The 20,067-nt window shown below is 39.5% G+C and overlaps 1 long non-coding RNA gene across 2 annotated transcripts in view; it reads right to left on the bottom strand.

Annotated features, from left to right (window-relative positions):
- Positions 1–11,552, bottom strand: part of LOC115930211 (uncharacterized) — a 29,170-nt gene extending 17,618 nt beyond the window's left edge. Inside the window, exons 1-3 of one of the 2 annotated variants that reach the window (XR_010129361.1) lie at positions 11,387–11,552; positions 3,595–8,351; positions 1,576–1,682 (exon numbers count right to left, since the gene is read on the bottom strand). This is a non-coding gene — a long non-coding RNA (uncharacterized lncRNA). Of the gene's footprint in view, positions 1–1,575; positions 1,683–3,594; positions 8,352–10,711; positions 10,834–11,386 lie in introns of those variants that run through there. The other variant, XR_008670485.2, reaches the window with a different exon arrangement.
- Between the last annotated feature and the right edge of the window lie 8,515 nt (positions 11,553–20,067).

Genomic DNA, 20,067 nt, shown 5'->3' with positions numbered 1-20,067 from the left:
GATGGGAGTAAGATGCTGAGATGGGAGTCTCAGCAAAGCCAGAAGCCTTGGTCCCCAAAGTCTCTGTGGAGTCACCATTCCAACTCCGGACTGCCTACTTCTAGGCTTATTTTGCATACATGAGAAACATATTCTTCTATCTTGTCTAAACCACATTTGTTGTTGTTTTTTTTGTGTTGTGTACAACTGAACTTAATCCTAAAGCATGCATTCAACAATTATTTTTATTAATTTATATAATTATATGATTATATTCACTTTCTGCTTCATAACTTTTATCTAGATTTTAAAATCTATTTAGTTTTAATTAATAAGTTTCATTTTTTACAAGTTTTAGGCTCACAGTAAAACTGAGCAGAAAGTACAGTTTCCACATAACCATCCCCCAACACACACCCAGCCCCTTCCACCACCAACATATCACAGTATGTTTTGTTACAACTGATGAAGTAATATTGATGCCTCATTTTCAACCGAAGTCCATAGTTTACATTACAGTTCGCTCTTTGTGACCAAAGCCCACAGTTTACATATGGTTCACTCTTTGTGTTGTATAGTCTGTGGGCTTTGACAGATCTATCATGCCATGTAGCTACCCTTTCAGTGTCATTCAATATAGTTCCATTGGCTTAAAAATCCCGTGTTCCATCTATTAATTCCTCCTTCCATCTTCCCAAAACCCTGGCAAACACTGATCCTTTACTGTCTGCATAATTTTACCTCCCCAGAATATCTTATAGTTGGAATCATACAGTGTAGCCTTTTCAGATTGGCTTCTTGCACTTAGTAATACGCCTTTATGCTTCCTCCATGTCTTTTTTGTGGCTTAATAGCTCTTTTTCTTTTTTAAGTGCTCAATACTATTCCACTGTATGAATATACTACAGTTTATTTATCCATTCACCTATTGACGGACACCTTGGTGGCTTCTAAGTTTTGGCAATTATGAATAAAGCTGCTATAAACTTTTGTGCAGAGGTTTCTGTGTGGACCTAAGTTTTCAACTCATTTGGGAAAATATCAAGGCGCATGATTGCAGAATGATATGATAAAAGTGTGTTTAGATTTGTAAAAAACTGCCAAACTCTTTTCCACAGTGGTCGAACCATTTTACGTTTTCACCAGCAATGAAGGAGGGTTCCTGTTGCTCTACCATTTGGTACTGTCAGTGTTTTGGATATTAGCCATCCTAATAGGTATGTAGCCGTATCTCCTTGTTGTTTTAATTTGCAATTCCCTAATGATGAATAATGCAGAGCATCTTTTTATAATCAATTCAAATAATCATTCCTTCTTACAATGTTGTGAGGGAAGGTTGACATTCTTACCACTTCTACCTGGAAGTAGAGGACTAACAGACTCAGAAAGCTTCCTGATTTGTTTACAATCTTTATAGGTAGGGAATGATAAATCACAGTTAGACTTCTCAGCTAATGGAGGCTTCATTGTTGAAACACCAAGGGTTGCTCCCTCTGTTTGATGGGGACGAGAAACTTCCCCAACATTCTGAGTGGTGACTATGTTTGGCCACGCCTGTGTCATACAGAAAAAAAGCGGCATTTGGTAAATCACCACCTGAAATGAAAGAGCAGTCACCAAGCGGTACACACCGGCTGCCAGAAGCACGTCAGTCTGGGCAGAACCACTCTGGCTCCTTTTCAGGCAAACCTCCTTTCCTCGATCTGCGAAACAAAAGCAAAAAAGCCTCCAGATGAAAACCAAAAACCAAAACACACAACACCGCATCACACCAAGTCCCTCCCACAAGAAACACCATTTAGAGCAGACCCTCACAGCATTGCAAACAGCATTTTTCTGGCAGACTTTTTTTCGTCTTACACATTTCAGCTGTGAATGCTAAATTCTTGTCCTCCAGAACAATGGAATTTCCTATACATTATTTTCAGTACTAAAATCTGAATTCCTTGGTTACTCATCAGCTCTGATTCTGGGCTTTGAGCTCAGGATGGTCGGGTTGAAGGGCACAGCAAACCACCATGGCACATGTATACCTGTGTAACAAACTTGCACATTCTGCACATGTATCCCAGAACTTAAAGTATAATACACTTTTTTTAAAAAAAATCTAACAGATGTAAAAGAAAAAAGTATCTTCAAATTAGCTAAGTTATAAAATATGACACACATCATAATTCCCTGCTCATGTACAATGAAAACTCTTCAAGAAGGGAAATTAGGATGGAAACTTTTGAAATAAAGAAATTTTAAAAATGAATGTGTCTCCATAGAGCAGGATTTTTCCTAGCCTTTTGAGTTGTACCATTTCCAGTCACTCGATAGTATTGGATTTGTAGTTTAGGACATGCAGACTAGAAGATATGCCAGTCTGGGAAGGCACTTAAGTTATCAGAGGATGTGAAATTTAGGCAGTGATGGTGGGGGAGGGGAGATGGTTAGATTCCTTTGGAGCTTAACAAAATTTCTGCTTATTCAATAAAGTATTTTTCAATAAAGTCCTAACATTCCAAACATACATTTTTGGCACTGCTCTCAGATTATCAGCCAGCTTTCTTTTTATTGCTTTACCATATTGAAGAATTAAGTAACATCAGAATTGGAGAATGAAAAGGTAAAGGAGGTTTTCTGAAGCCAAAATAAGACACAAAGAAAAGGGTAAGATTGTGGGAAATGAGAACAAGAGGGAAGGAAACCTTGTGTGGAATTTGGAGCAAAATCCTCCTTTTCTTTTTCATGTTGAATTGCAACCTCCGGGATTGCTGCCTCCTTAGTAATGATGAGCATGTTCATGGCCTTAGGCTCTGCCAGTATTAGCCAATGAATTCTCAGACAACCATCAAGGGAGCCCTGGTTCGCTATTTTTTCCAAGAGAAATATGCCAGTCTACATCAGGGAATATCAATGATTCGATATGACCAGAAGTCACAGGCCGTGTGTTTCTTCAGGGTTCTGTGCTCTATTGGAACACATAGCCACATTTTCACTGGGTGTATTTAATAGTTAGAAGGCTTTGGGCTGTAACAGAATATCCATCTAAAAGTGGCTTCAAGAAATCAACAGGCTCATGGTCCCAGGGTTGTTGTTGTGGCTCAGGGATGTCATTATGAACTCAAGATTTTTCTCCCCTTCCATCTTGTCAATGCTACCATGCCTTTGATCCTCAAGTTTGTCATCTCATGGTCACAAAATAATTGCCACAGTATGAAATGCCACATTCTTTCCCCACTATGTCAAGGTGAGAGAAGGGATAGCCAGAAAAACAAACAAGCAAGCAAGCAAACAAACAAACAAACAGAAAACACAACTCTCCTCCCATATTTCTCTCCTTTTATCCAAAAAGGAAAATATTTCCTAGCATCCTCCAAGCCAGAAATGGCCACAACTGAGTCACATAGTCAATTCTAGGTGCAAGATAAGGCTGGAAAACTAGATGCCTGTTTGGAATTTTAAGTTTTATAGGCCGGGTGCAGTGGTACATGCCTGTAATTCCAGCACTTTGGGAGGCTGAGGCGGGAGAATCACTTGAGGTCTGGAGTTTGAGACAAGCCTGGCCAGCATGGCAAAACCCATGTCTCCTAAAAATACAAAAATTATCTGGTCATGGGTGACACGCACCTGTAATCCCAGCTACTTGAGAGACTGAGGTGGGAGAATCACTTGAACCCGGGAGGCGGTGGTTGCAGTGAGCCAAGATTGTGCCACAGCACTTCAGCCTGGGCAACAGAGCAAGAGTTCATCTCAAAAAAAAAAAAAAAAAAAAGAAAGAAAAGTTTTATAATGAGAAGTGGTCTATGCTAGGGAGGAAGGGATAAGAGAATGGAGTAGTCAATGTTGTATAGACAACCATTGCCACAAGTTCAGAAACATTGCTAAGAACCAACAGGAAAAATCCTTCCTGAAGCAAATGATATTTAGGGTTCATATTGGAAATCAGGGCTGTTCCCCAACCAAAGAATTCATAGTTGAAGAAAGGGTCAACTCAAATCCTATAATGAAAAAAGTCCACAATCTCTGATCTGATTGCTTTTGTAATCTTAATGCAGGAAATCATAGCACTGGTTATACAATGAAAGACTAACTTTTTGTACCATGGGGCTGGTATTGGTATTCCTCTTGCCTGTCTCCCATAGTTCTGTTTCTTAATTCTTCTAGTCCCAGACGGGATTCACTCTATAAAACTTAGCTCCCGTTGATTCCCTGAGGCCCAAATGCTTTTCACTGAACCATTAGAGTTGAATATTTTTACAAAATTTCCCATGGGGACATGGCGAGTGAGAACCCATCCAGACCAATAAAATCTGCCATCCCCTCTTCCAGGGCCTTCAATCATCACCAAGCTCAGAATACTGCAGCTCAGAAACACATTTTATTTGTATGTTTAAGGTAAAATGAGTATTTTGAAATAGCCAGTACTTCAAGACTGGATTCATCCTTGCTCAAGAGTCTCAACTAATTAAGAAGATCTTACCTTACTTGGTTCTATTCTTTTTATTTGCTTGAGCAATGTGTTTGTTGAGAATTTTAAATCCTAGGAATGCAAATATTCTTAGCTCTCATAAAATGATCTTCTCTTAATAAAAGAACAGAGGGATCACCCACAAAACAAAATACTTAGTCTAGGTTCAACTTGAAGAATTGAAAATATTTGTGTTATCTTGGTTTTCAATAGGAGTTGCCTTGTGGGATCAAATCGCTATTTATCAGGGCTAATATCCCCACCTACTGTTTAGCCAGAATCAGATGTACCAGAGAAAAGGAAAAGGAAAACAAAGAGGGAAAGTCAAGCCTATTGCACCTGGCTCATTCTGTAATATCCCACGCTGGATTGCGAGGTGGGAATTCCTTTTTGCCCCTCCTTCCACATGTGATCAATTTACATCCTGCAACATGAGACTTCATTTCCTCGTATCTTTTTTGTTTTAGCTCACATAGCTTTAAATGTTAGTCATGCTCATAAAATTATCTAATCCTTCCTCAAATCCAACTCTACCCTGCCTCAGCAGCTCCCCATGGTAGTAAATGTCACAGGTTGACTATGCCAGTGGGTTGAATAGAAGTGGGTTGATTTGCACCTCTCTTTCTTCTATTTATATTTTCTACCTTCTAGGTGCAATGAATGTGTCCTGCTCTTACTTGAGATAAGTTAAAAAATAAATGCAATTGAAAAAAAATCTCCTGGGGCCGGGCGTGGTGGCTCACGCCTGTAATCCTAGCACTTTGGGAGGCCGAAGTGGGCAGATCATGAGGTCAAGAGATCGAGACCATCCTGGCCAACATGGTGAAACCTCATCTCTCCTAAAAATACAAAAAATTAGCTGAGTATGGTGGCACATGTCTGTAATCCCAGCTACTCGGGAGGCTGAGGCAGGAGAATGGCTTGAACCCAGGAGGCAGAGGTTGCAGTGAGCCAAGATCGTGCCACTGCACTCCAGCCTGGGTGACAGGGCTCAGACTCCGTCTAAACAAAAAAAAAATCTCCTGGAAGTCCCATTTGATCTTGGTTACATGAGCTTACTAGAGAATTTTGTTGTTCCCAACATTAGCTGAGAAATGTACTCTAAGAAGTGAATAGACTAAAGTGGAACCAGGGTGCAGTGGAGAATGAGAGCTGTTATCTAGAAAACCTTTCTCAGGCATGTTTCAGCACACTCTGCTCCTGACGATGGCTCTATCATCAAAGAATTCTGTGGTCAGGTGTATGGGATATGCTGCATAGGCTCCCTATGAGCCTCCAAATTGTAAGTTAAAGGCTCTGAGAGATTGGCAGTAAGTAGAAGACTCCTGGTCACATTTGTTTAACCCAGTGTTTCCCAAACTCATTTGGCCTTGGAACTCTATTTCTTGGGACATTTATTAGCTGCTGCTGGAACGAGTGTTCAAAAAATTACTCCCTAGACAATTTAGGCAAAACATCTTTTCTATAAATAATTTAGTCATTAGTTACTCTTATAGTATTTATGCCTAAAGGCAAAGAGTACAGTATTTGGAGCCAGAAAATTTTGGTTCTAGCTTAGGTCAAAGAATGTAACAACTCTAAGGCCAGTTTCTTAAATTGTGACACAAAGATAGACTCATCAAGGTTTCTTAGAGAATTGAATAAGGTAGGGAAGCAAATGATTTGGGAGAACAGTAAAATATTAGGCAAATTCAAAAATTATATTCCATTTGTTTGACACTTAAAATATGTTATCTTGAATTCTTTTACTATTTGTATAATTTTCTGTTGTTAGTTGGGATAGGGTTACTACAAGAATAAATAGCCTTCAAATCTCAATACTTTTACTTAATAAGAGTCTTATCTTTCTCACTGACCCTGTTCATTTCAGATGTGTCTGTTCAGATAATTCTCTTGAGTAGTTCCTCTCTAAGCAGAAGCTCAGGGACCCAGGTTCTTTCCATCTTGTGGCTCTACCATATTGTGGCTTCAAGTTCACCCTGGCACTATCCAGCCAGCAGACAGCAGGGGAAGCAAGAATTGATAAAGGAATATGTAAAATGATTTGGGGTCTGGAAGTGGTGCACACCACATCTGTTTCCATTTTGCTTGTCAGAACCAGTCATGTAACCCTTCCTCAATGCAAGAGGCCTTGGTATTCCTATGTTCCAGGAGGAAATGAAATAGCTGCGTAAACACAAAGCATTGCCTCGGGCACAGGGCCTAATTCCCAACCAGTCTATAAACCCCTCCATTCCTAACATGCGAACCTTAGCTCCCAATTAATGTTAATAATGAAACAAGTTAAGCAAGTTTTTCTTCTTGCATTGTTTACAATGACCTCAATCAGTTAACTTTTGGGACAAAGAGCTTCCAAGCCACTATCCACAATTACAGAGAAAATATAGGGAAGATACTCTCGTGGAAATGCAGTCTGATGAGGGAGAGAGAACCCACATAAATATATCTAAACACCAACTACAGTCTCTGCCAAATATTTGAAACCAACTGCAGCTGTGCAGAGGAAACATAAATCTGTAGAGAGTGAAAAAGGAAATAAAGGAAGTGGATAAGCTGGAGGTCTGAATTAATTGGAGCCAGAAGGAGATCATCTGAGAAGGCTAAACTTCATCCATTATTTTTCAACAGCATGTAATTTTCCTAATTACAAAAGGTACAAAATTTAGGATGCACAGAAAAATACAAAACATTTTTAAAATCTTCATAATCCCAGTACCCATCTATACTCCATATACTTTTTCTCTGTTGAGATAATTATAATCTACTTTTTGATGTAGGTTCTTCAAATCTCTTTTCTATGCATATACTTTCCCTCCCAAATTTGATGCTCTGCAGGTTTTATGTTTTTTTTAATACTCACTAATACAATCTTGATATTTCCCAACATTCAGAACATGACTTATAATTGGTTGCATAGTCAACCACAGTTGGGCATAAATTGTTTCTAACTTTTTACTCTTACAAAAATGGTACATAAACATCTCTTCACAACCATCTTTGTTACATATCTCTGATTATTTTGTGCTCCAAAAGAATTGTAATCATGGGGACTAACATGTGTTGAATTTTATAATGTGTTTACTCTGAACTAAGTTCTTTATATGCAATATCTTATTTAATTCACAGAACAACTGTTATACCAGTACTATTAATATTGTATTCATATTCTAGGTGAGGAAACAATGATTTAGGGAGGTTACATAGCTTGCCCAACATGACACAGCTAGTAAATGGAATAACTGGGATTTGAACCAGAACTGACTGACTTCAGAATCCAAGTTCCATCCACTGTAGAATACTCCACCCCAGGAGTCCACTTAAATTCTCACTAGCAGATTAACCTCCAGGGAAAGTTGACAGAGTAATGGATATGGCTCAAGATGGGGCATGTATAATCAGGAAGAGTGGTTTATGTGATACTTAGAGAAGAGAGTGGGTAGAGTTTTATGAGGGATATTAACTTTTGCCAGGTTGAAGTTAAAAAATATGAGCTAGTATGTCTAGAGTGATAAAATCATTTCAAATGAGGATCTCCAAGCCAAAGTTCAGGAGTGTTTAAAAATTATTTAAAAAGACAATGGGAGTGCCTGTCCAGTTGTATAAAAGGGAGTGATGTCAAAACAATACTTGAAAAAGATGTACTTTGTTTCATTCTTTGATTTAGGAAACTGGCCTTTGCCTTGTGGAATGAGATAAGATCGAAGTTTCAGAGACCTCTGGGGAGACCTTTTGTCACAATTTTCCTCCAGTCTGACATGTTCTCTGTGGGAATGCAACTCTCTTCACAGTAGCTGTAGAATTTGAAGGGAGCCTGAAAGGCATGACCTTGGAAGCCTCTTCCATTTCTAGTCTCCATGCACAGCCACTTCCCTGAGTGCATTCCAAATCCCAGATGGAGTCAGGGTACGAGCGTTTGCTGACAAGAGATAATAATGTTGACCAGAAAACGTTAGGGCAGAGTATAGCATGGCGGTTATGAGCACAAGTTCTATCCCCACACTACCTGGGTTCACATGGTAGCCCCAACACTTACTAGCCATGTGACTTCAGACAAATTACCTATCCTTTCTGTGTCTTAGTTTCCTCATCTACACAATGGGATAATAATAATAATACTAATACCTACTTTATAGAGTCATTGTGAAGATTAAATGAGTTACAATGAGTCAAAAATGCTAGCTATTATTATCTCTGCAAGGTAAAGGGTTATTGCCAGATAATTTTTGCAGTTAGTCCTATATCTCAGCTCTCGAAACACTGTAGGTCTTCCACAGATGTGTATGGATTCAAACTGAGAGTCCAATTCTTAAATCAGTTAACTCATGTCCCTAAGTAACAACTTCTGTTTATTACACATCCTAAACATAAGTTCACAGAGTACCTGCTAAAACTTTCCTTTTCTCTTCTGAACTTTCTAGGTCATCACTGCCACTTTGTGAACAACACAAAGAAGTCTCAGACCAAAATCTCTTCCTATCTCCTTTCTTGCGTGTGCCTCAATTTCCTCATTTCCTCATTGTTCACTGCTAAGTTAATCTCTGCATGCACATACATGCACACAATTTTAACTTCTTTTCTCTTTTCCTTTTATCCCATTTCTTGTCTTCTTTTCCTAATAGTGGTGGACGTTGAGCAGGGGCCAAGGCTTTTCTCTCTGTTTCCTCCTTTAGTCATAAGTAAGCAGATGAAATTAAGTATCATCTATTTTTAGAGTTTCCAAAGTACGTCAAAGCCTTCTACAGAAATGACATAAAAGTCTCCAACTACTATCTCAAGTATCTATAATCGAAACTGGTTTTCCTGATGTCAGCATCTAAAACAGCCTCTAAATCAATCAGTTACTTTTGAGCCAGTTAACTAATAATAACAAAATTAAAATAATAATTTTTAAGTGCACAATAGGCTGCTACACTATGGGTTAAATAGCACCTAAAGGGTGGCCTGGGAACTAACTCCTATGGGTAGCACTGTTTTTATGGGAAAATACACTCCAAATTCCAGACAACTCATTTATCCACTAACTTTCGGAATATGACCCTTTAGTAAGTTGGAGACTGACTAAAAATACCTAATATTTTGGTGAATTTTTTTATCAATGCAGTAAAAATACATTCTTATGTTTTATCTTAATAGATTGAAGCAAATTCTAGCCTACTTTTCCATAAGAATTGCTTTCCTGACCTCAGAAGCATAATTGAAAGAGGGCTTGTGGATTTTCTGCAAAGAAAGGGCCTGGCTATTTTAATTAGCTTAACGTATGTAAGATCAATTATTTTGAGACAGTAGACAAACAAAATCATTCATAAGGTTGGCAGGTTTGTGCAAATGATTTCACAAGGGTAAATCATTTTCAGGTTACATAGGACAGACGTGTGCAGTGTATGTGAGAATGTTTGGAAAATATTTTGGACGCTTTTCAAAGGCATACACTACATGTGGAATTAACGGAAATTGGTTTCTTTAATTATTTCTTTCTTACCCACACAATAATGATGGGTTCCTATTTACAGGGTGATGTGACATTTATATGCCTAGAAGTTTCCTTTCCTTTTGACCATTTTTTAAAAGATGCAATATTTTTCCTTCAACATTAGAAGTTGGGTCCCCTGTAAGGCCTTATACAAGAGAATGAGAGTCGAAGAAATACATTTATGGTGGATAGGCTGTTTGAAACCCATTTTAGCTAAAACAGAAAAACTGCAGCTTGTGTAGTGGCAAGGGCCCAGAATTGGCCAGAAGTCATGAGTTTTGGTCTAACTCCTGAATTGAGTGGCTTTGAGCAAGTCACTTACCTCAGAGCCTCATTATTTTTATCTACACAATCAGGGGTTTGGCATCTATGACTTGAAATTCCTTTCCAGGACTATGTTTTGTTTCTGTGGTTGGTAACAATGTAAGAATTTTGGGGGACGCATTCTTCCAAACTCTTGTCTTTCCACTCACATCATTTCAGTAGAGAGCTGACTGCCAATATCACAATAACTTTTTTTTGATTCATATCAACTTTAAAATGTGTTTTTAAAAACGGCAAGTTAGGTGTCTGTGAATAACAACTGATATTTTCCAGAATTTTTCCTTCCTTCCTTCTTTCCCTTCCTCCCTCCCTCCCTCCCTCCCTCCCTCCCTCCCTTCCTTCTTTGAAAGCCTTTTAAGAGGTGAACACAACAGTTTTGGCTTGAGACACAGCTCTGCGGGTCAGGATCTAACAAAGGGAAATCCCCGATGTGCTGGAACCTTACAGCTCCAGGAACCGGCCGTTTATGAAAGCTGAAGTACCGCTAGAGTGAGCAAAGAAGCCACTTGTGATTCCAGCCAATTGTCCCCAGTCCAGACCATTCAGAGGAAAGAGTTCTGCCGGTCTTCTGCATCCAGTTGCCAAAACCCAGGAGGTGCAGCACCTGCTTAGGAAAGCCATAGTGCATGGGGAAATGACCACTGAGGGGGCCACACTTTCCCTTTTGCATTGGCAAAACTGTTGCTTTCTTACCTTTTAATACCCTTTCTCCGGATTTTGAGAATCCGACTATTTAAAGATTGCTTTCATACATTTAGTTTCTGCCCCACCCCACTACGGCCCCCTTAGGTTTCTTAACTTTTAAAACTTATGATAAATGAGGGTGGGACTGGGTAGGGAATGGGGTAGATGGGAGGGCTGGGAGGACTGGGAGAGTTGGAGTGGGGGATGGAAGATAAGGGTAGGGTGGAACAGGAAGGGAAGGGTGGAGACGAAGGAATGAAAAAATGAATAACCCAGTGAAGCAAATGAATGGAGCAGCAGCCAAATAAGCAAACAAAACAAACATTTATTGACCGTCTATCACTTGCTAGGTGTTGTGATAGACAGCAGGCAAATAGCTATGAGCCATGCAGCCAGGTCCTTGCCTTGTGAAATTTACAGTCCAAAGTGGGCGGATATCAAACAAATAATTAAGCAAATACTTTAATACTTACAACTGTGACACAATTGTCATGAAGAAATATAAGGGGCCCTCGCCCTAGTCCAGGAGGTGAGGAGGACGATGTTCAAGCTGGATTATTTCCATGCCATTTTCCAAACTGAAATCTCAAAGTAAATTATATTGCAATATGATGTATGTTTTTTCCAAGTGAAACCCAAGCGCACATCCTGCTCTGCCCCACCCTCCGCCCCCACACGGGAAGCTCCCTTCCTCGTCTCGGGATCAGCCTGGGTGTTCTGTGGTTCTGACGCCGTCCTGAGAGCTCCACTGCCACACTCCTTCCCCTGCCTCCTAAATTCGATGTGGAGCGCCACCTAGAGTTTGGCTGACACATTCCCATAACCATAGGGTACAAGGATACTTTGAAATCTAGGATATTTGCTGTTTTGAAAATTGAATAAATAAATAATCCATTGGAAAAAATGAATAGCGAGTGAATGAGCAAAGCAGCAGGCAAATATACAAACAGGACAAACACTTTCATTCACTGTCATTGTCATCCAGCGTGAATTCAAAAGACTCCAAGTTTTCTAAAAAGAATGGCTTTCTCTAGGCGCTTTCCAAGATTTGTTTTGCAAAGCTGCCAAGGAGAATACTAGACAATGAATCGGAAGTAGCAAGTCTCACGGTGATATCCAAAGTGTTTTTCATCCAAACCTCAGGGCAAGAAGGTTCCAGGAAGATGCCTAAGTCAAATTAAGATGTTAAGTCAAATTTACCCCGTTCTAATAACTACCCAATAATTTATTGAACAGTCTATATTACTGAAATACCTATGGCATTAAGATAGAACCAACTGTTGTGATTTATGGAGTAGGCTAACATTGCAGCTGTTAAGGAAATGAAAAAATGTATGGGATCTATCATTTTTAAATCACCTTTAAACAAGATATCCAGCTCTGTTACCACATTCCAATTAGTCTTACAAGAAAAGCCAAGCACAGTTACATTTCAAAAATGTTATCGCATATATAAAGATAAAGAAGGAACTTATCTTTCTCTCTTACATTAGCCCTATTTTTCTCTACCAAAAACTTGCCCCAGAGAAAAACATATTCAGGTAAAGAAAAGTCATATCCATCCCCTCCATTCATTAATTTCATTTAACCAACATTTATCGATCACCTCCGGTGGTACTATAGAGATGTTGGGATATCCTGCTTCATGATCTAGTTGGAGTAGATAGCAGATGCCAAGAAAGTGGACATGACAAGACTATGCTATTTCTAAATGCTATCTAGAAATAAGGAGAAGCACAAGGTATCAAGGGCACTGCTGAGAGGCTCCTGACCAATTTGGAGCAGTCGGAGAAGGCGTCTCCTGGATTACAGTGCTGTGTCTTCAAGTATCAACTTCCCGGAAGGCTAAGTTAAACAAAAGAAACTTACAAACCCAGAATGGTGAAGATATCACTTCTAATGAAAACTTTTCCATCTGAGATACAGTGATCTGGGCCAAAAGAACATAATGAAAATGAATAATTCTGAAATATAAGATCCAGGAGTATTGAAACCATTTTGATCTTGTCTGTCCTGTAGTGCTATCACTCTCCATATTGTCCAGCATATAATAGGTATTCAATAAAGATTTGTTGAAAGCTGGACAAATGCTGAACAGAAACCCCAATATGCATAGTAAAAAAACAAATCAGTCGATGCATATTTCAGTCATCTGTAGTTTAGTGACAGATGGTTTATCCACATGTTTTCTGAAAAGCCTTCAATGGTTATTTTATACTCCACCAAATTTCAGTGCTTCTGCCTATTTTTAAGTTGCCTGCCTCAACCCAGTTCCTTTCTGTGTCTCCAAATGTGTTTCCTCCTACTCTTCAACATGAACTGCCTTTGCCATTCATGTTGGTTTGTTTATGGTCCCACCAACACTATGTGCATTCCTATTTGCAAAAATTCACTGTTTTGATTTCCCTCACCTAGCTGCATCCTCCTCTCCTCTTCTCCTCCATCCTTTCTCCAGATATATGGAAATTCTCCCCATTCTTCAAGAATCATCTTGAGCTCACAATGCTTTCTCTGACTAATCCATTCTCTCTCAAATTCATATAAACTCTACAGTTTATGCCATATTAATGAACCTTCATTACATAACCCTCTTACATCATTCATTTTTATGTATGTTAGTCTTATTTTCTTAACTAAACCCTAAACTCCTAAAAGGTTATGGTTCATGCCTTATTCTTCATCTATATCAAATACCCACTTGGCTGGCAAAGAGATTCTGAACAAGGCAGTGGTGGAAGATAAGAGTGGAAGAAAAACTGGGTCTAAATCATGGAAAACCTTGAATGCTGGATCAAAAGATTGTCATTAGCCTTAAGGCAGAAATAAGATTGTGTTCCTCCACCATGTCAGTCAGAAGAAAGGAAAGCCTTTCCAAGAAACGTCCTTCTCCATAGTTACTTCACCATTATTGGTCAAGTACCAATCACTAGTTATAAAGACAAAGTATGGAGAAGGAAAAATTTAGTAAATACCTTCTCTGAGTTTTCAGCATCTTGATTTCCATGTTTCGTAGAGTTTTCTGAAAGTGACTGTGTGTGTTAGGTAAGTAGTTAACTGAATATTCTGCACTTAATTTCTCCAGTCTCCATTATTTCAAAAGATTAGGTCTGCTCGTCTTCACGAGATTTCAAAGATCTGTGTTCCACCCAAGGTGTGGAGAGAGTTGACAGGGCTGGTGATTCTGCTCTTGACAGAAATGGGCAGAGCAAGTGTCTAGGTCATTTGGGAGAAGTGATAAAATAATTTAAAATAAAATTAATAATGGGCTAATAGAATTGTTTGTTTAATGAAGTCTTCTCTAGGGAGGCAAAAATTTCAGTAAGAACTTAATTAAAAAGAAAATTTTAAAACTTCATAGGTAAATGCTTTTGGTAAAAGCCCTCTTCTGTGTGGAGCAATGCCATAAACCAAAACTGCGTCTTTGAATCCAGATAATTTAAATGAGCAAAACCTAAAAAAAATGTATTTACCAATTATCTGGTTTTTGCATTCAAACATTTAGGCTGAAAGAGCAATGTTTCATTTTTCCTCTAAAATGTGGGATTTTTTTTCCTAGACTAGCTTAATAACTATGTCAGAAAGCCATCAAACCTCATTATTTATATTATAGATTTTGTAATTACAAATTTACCTACTCATGAAAATGTATTTGTAATTCTAAAATGAGTACTCTGAGAACTTTTTCAGTTATTCACAGACATGCACAGAATGACAAAAAAAATTGAGCCACCCAACATTCATACTCCCAGCTGTGATTAAACAAGGTGACACTCTGCCTTCAATGTTTTAGCTTCCATACTATAAAGAAATGTCATTTTTGTCACCTATTTAGTGTCAAATTTTTGCATTTTTGTGTTTTTATTGATGATTTTGCTGTTCTAAATGGTCCCCAAATGTCTGGTATTCCTAAGTGCAAGAAGGCGGTGATGCGCTTTATGAAGAAAATATGTGCATTAGATAAGCTATGTTCAGGCATGAGTTACAGTGGTGTTCAATGTTCAATGAGTTCAATGTTAATGAATCAACAGTATGTATTAAATAAGGTGTCTTTAAACAGAAACACACACAAAGCAAAGTTATACACTGATTGGCAGAAAAAAATGTGATCGGCAACTTGCAGGAACTTAACCCTGTCTTTTCTCTAGGAGCAGTGATTCAGTACTCACTAATTCAGCGTTAACGATAACTTTGTAGAACATAGCTTCTGTGAATAGCAAAAAATTGCCTGCATATGAATTAAAAAGCTCCATAATTCATTTCCCATGATCAGGACTAAACATTGGGCAAACATTCCACACTAATGTAATGTAGTGCCAGAGCCTTCAGTTTTGATGTCAAACAGATTTGGAGTTGAATTTCAGATTGTCTATTCACTAACTGAGAGACTTTATACAAATCTCTCTACCTTTCTAAGGCTACATTTCAAGGTTATTGAGAGAATTAAATGGAATGATGTGTATAGTGCCTAGCATATAGTAAGCCCTTGCTAGAGTGTTGCTACTGATTGCTCTACTTTATCTTTCAAGTAGTGCAATCTCTATCTGAATGGCTCATGACCTTATAAGGATGAGAATGACTTTCTATTGACAGTACTCATCCCCTGCAGTGGGCTCACAGAGTCCTTCTTACATAGAATTGTATGTTGAGAGCCAGACAGGAAGCCGGAAAACCAATTTTCAAGTTACCTGCTTACAGTTTTAACCTACTCCCAGACAATTTTGGCCTCAAAGGGAAATCTCTAAAATTTAATCATGCTTTTATCACTGGGAAAATTCACCTCCAGTTAGCATTTGTCCTTTACGTTGTTATTCTAAAAGAATGATGACTCCCTCTGAGCCTTGAGTTCTATTTGCAAAGTACCTCTTCTCTCATCTTACCTCAATCATGGGTAGTCGCCAGGAAAGGAAAGGAAAAGAAAACCCATCCCACCTCACTTGCTTTTCAGAAAGTTACCATTTTATCATTTTTTAAAACCTTGCTTTCTCCTCTCTTACCTGGTATAATGGATTATCATTTCTTGTTGGAGGTGGGGAGGGGAAAGATTAAGTAAACCCTGAGAACAAGGAGAAATATCACATATAGTCCCAGAATCTTTACTGATTGAACATTGCTGGGGATATTAATCGTGAGGGCTTATTTTCCAAAGAACATCAGAGCACATCTGGAAATTAAATAAAAATAATAAGAGGGTTTAAATCAACAGACATTTTACAGAGAATTCCTCAGGACAATTAATAAGATGCTGCCCACAGAGGCACAGAGAAACTTTGATTCTGTTGTGCCTAAGCAAGCCTTAAAAAATAAGTTTCAAAATCCCCCTCAAGTAGTTTGGTTTTTATTAACTGCCCTCTCTTAAGGAGCTCCACGTACAGAACTGGAATCTGCCTTCTTTGCGTTTGTTTCATTTTATTTGTTTTTGCCCACATTGAATGGATAGGTGGCTATTTCTAAGGGATCTTTTTGACGGTACAAAATTATGACAGCCTAAGTTAGGCTGAGCCCCAAGGAAGGAGACTATTTGCTTGGGGAGGCAAGGAAGTGAAGACCACATCCCTTGTGAGAAATTAATTAGGTGAATCTCGTCAAAGATCCAAAGTCAAAATTGAGTCTGGACTAGGCTTTCCCATGACAAGAGGGAGGAATTTATTTGGAGATCTTCTTTATCAGCAAGATGGTTGTTAGACAGTGCAAAGGCAGAGAAAGGAAGTGACTTCAACCTCTTCGTTATCTGTAAAAAGCAATGATTACTCCCTGTGGTTGGGTACAGCCTGCCTTTCAAGGACCGTGGAGTTGGGCCAAATCAAGGCAAGAGTAGGAAAAGAGCCAAGTCTGGACTCCACAGCCCCTTCACTCCTCTCCTCCTCCTTTGTTGTGTCTCCTCATCCTGCTGCCCTCCAGGTACCCAAGAACCTCTGACACCTTACCAAATGCTCTGGGTCCCCCAGCCCTATTTGAGCAACTTAACCTGGGTCTTAAGAGTTGAATTGATTCCCACAAAATTCCCGTGTTGAAGTCCTAACCCCCAGTACCTCAGCATGTCACCTCAGCATGTCACCTTATTTTGGATATAGGGTTTTTGCAGAGGTCATCAAGTTAAAATGAAATCATTAGGATAGGCCCTAATCCAATATGGCTTGTGTCTTTATAAAAATTAGAGGCAGAAACTTATACAGGGTTCAGAACACCAATGTAAACATGAAGACAGCTATCAACAAGTCAAGAAGAGAACCTTGGAACAGATCTTTGCTTCACTACACTCAGAAGGAACCAACTCTGCTAATACCTTGACTTCATACTTCTAACCTCTAGTACTGTGAAACACTAAATTTCTATTGGGTAAGCCACTCAGTTGGTGGTCCTTTGTTATGGCAGCCCTGACCAACTATTATACTACTGAGCTATATAGCTCTTTTTGCTGTGCATTTGGTTTCTAAAGTGTGAAGCTCCAACCTAAGGGAGACTTGGAATTCTTGCCAGCTCGCTAAGATTTATACAGTCATGTGATCCTTAATTTAGAGCCATGTAAATATGCCATGAGGATAACACATATAGATTGCTCAATGATTGTCCTTTGCATTCCTTTCTAGATTTAACTCTCTCTCTCACTCTCCCTCCTCTTTCTCTCTCTTTCTCTCTATCTCTCTTTCTCCTCACCCTATTCTAGCTGTACTGAGTACTGATCTACTCATTTCCTGGAGGGAAACCTGTCCTCTCACTACAGAACCTTTGCATATGCAAAGGTTCTCTACCTTAAAATACCCCCACATATGCCAAGTTCTGGCCAACTGCTACTTACACCTTAGTCACAGAGATGTGCTAAGTTGCCACATGTTTGCGGAAGTTGTTGCTGAACTCTGCCAAGATTTAGCTAGACGCCCTTCCTATGTGACCACACAGCACCATGTCTCACTTTTTTTTATATCAACAAAAAATCTTTGTTGATCACCTGTTTGCTTGGTTACTTCACCCATTAGACCACGGGAGGGGCTATTCTATCTTTAATCTCATGTTTGCAGCACCAGGCTCAGTGGGTAAAATGAAATTCATTTTCAGACATTACAATAATGCATCAAAACTTTTTGTTCTTATGAATTTCTTTTCTTTTCTTTTTTTTATGGAGTCTTGCTCTGTTGCCCAGACTGGAGTGCAGTGGCACAATCTTGGCTCACTGCAACCTCCACCTCCCGGGTTCAAGTGATTCTTGTGCCTCAGCCTCCATAGTAGCTGGGATTACAGGCACACACCACCACGCCTGTCTAATTTTTGTTTATTTAGTAGAGACGAGGTTTCACCATGTTGGCCAGGCTGGTATTGAACTCCTGGCATCAAGTGATCCACCCACCTTGGCTTCCCAAAGTGCTGGGATTACAGGTGTGAGCCACCATGCCCGGTAAATTTTCTTAATCAATAGATATGAAATGACTATATTGGGAAACCTCAGATTTTTTACTTTGAAAAGTGGTCCCCATCCTCAAAGGTTTGGAAACCATTGCTCTAACACAGAGGTCCCATAGATGCAGTCTAAGGGCCTAATCCAGCCTGCAGAAAGGTTGGTTTAGCCAGCCCAAGGCTGCAGGTGTTTCTGGATGTGAACACCTCTCCCTGGGTGGTGTGGGCTCTGCAGGCACCACAGGCTTCCCATCCCCCCTGTCTTGCACGCACTCCTTTGCTCATCAGTGCTACCTATCTGGTCCCTGAGCACTGGTTCTTTAAAAACGTTTCCCTCTTTGCCCCTGATTTTTCATCGGAATTTACTTTCCTGAGGGTCTCCTTTCCCAAATGTGTTAATCTAAATTCTAAACAAAGGTTTAATTGGCTGACTCTTTTAGAGAAAATTCATATTTTATCCAGATCTGTGAGGGGGATTATTTGAAGTACATGTGGGCAGGGAATTGTTTTTTCTATAACCCTACAAAACAAAACTCTCAAAGGAAGGTTAACTGGTTACTCTTGGAGTTTCACCTTGTCTGGTAAAAGGTATACAAGGCCTGAAAACAGATACCTAACTGTGATCAAACTCTGCTTTCCTTCCCTGGGACCTGCTGGAGACACTAACAAGCAGAGGAACACTCAAATCCCAGGGAAGTCGAAGGGAGGGAAGTGGGGGGGATGGGGAGAAGTAGTGAGTGCGGGGAAAGGGAAGAAGCGGGAGTGGGCGGGAAGTGGATTGTAGGGGGGCATTGCAGCAAGGGCCACATAATCCCCTGTCAGAATTGTCCATCTCTAGGCAACAGGGTATCAAATCATCGACAGTGACATATGAAATACTGCTTTATTAATGTTCTTTCTTATCTGTAAACAGCTTCAGAAAGTGAAAAGGTAGTTTCATCTTGGAACATATTCCGATCACTCTGAGTTCATGCTACGTTAGGGTTTAAATAAATCAAATTGCTTGGTGGATTTATTTTGGAGACTCTCAAGAAAAAAGCAATGTACTATGTAGCTCAGGCTGACAACCAGGACGTGGTGATACAGTGCCCTTCCAGGTGGAAGTCCCCACAAGTAGAATCTGTCTGCTTATGGGTGAATTATCTCTTTTGTTCTCCTCACCCCACCCCCCACCACACTCCCCACTCCCCTTCCAGATAAACTTCCCGGAGGGACACCTTTACTGTTCTCTGAAAGCTCCAGTTCAAATGCCAAGTACAGCTTCCCTCTCTCTCTTTTTAAAAATACCCTCTCACTTTTTAAAATCCCTTTTATGATCCTGTTTTCGAGGCTGACACAGCCTGTTTTCTGTCCGTAGTTACCCTTTCTTTCCTCCCCTTTTGCCAGTTTTTAGTCCAATATGCCGATTGTCCTACACTTCCATGACTTCAGACCTTAAACATTTCAGCCAACAGTGGAGAATTCTGTAGAGCGCTTTCTGAAAAACTTAGTCTATAATCTCCTCCCTTCCCCCATCCAGCTCACTGGGGCAGCGATTTCCTCAAAGAATTCCAACAAATTAGTTAGGCACGACTCCTCTTCCTGAAGTGATGTTAGCTGTCTTTAATCAAGCTTGCTTTTCCAACTGTTCCCCATTTGATACCTTAAAGTAGTTACAGAGTTTTTCCCTCTAACTAAAGCTACACTGACCAGCTTATCCTCTTACTGCCAGCATACCCACAAATATTGATAATATTTTGAAGAGAGGCTGTGGGTAATGAAAAGG

This window comes from Gorilla gorilla, chromosome 10 (genome assembly GCF_029281585.2).
Source record: "Gorilla gorilla gorilla isolate KB3781 chromosome 10, NHGRI_mGorGor1-v2.1_pri, whole genome shotgun sequence".
Taxonomy (NCBI): Eukaryota; Metazoa; Chordata; class Mammalia; order Primates; family Hominidae; genus Gorilla; species Gorilla gorilla.
Note: the sequence above shows the minus strand (reverse complement) of the source record. Positions and strands in the feature narration are given on the sequence as shown.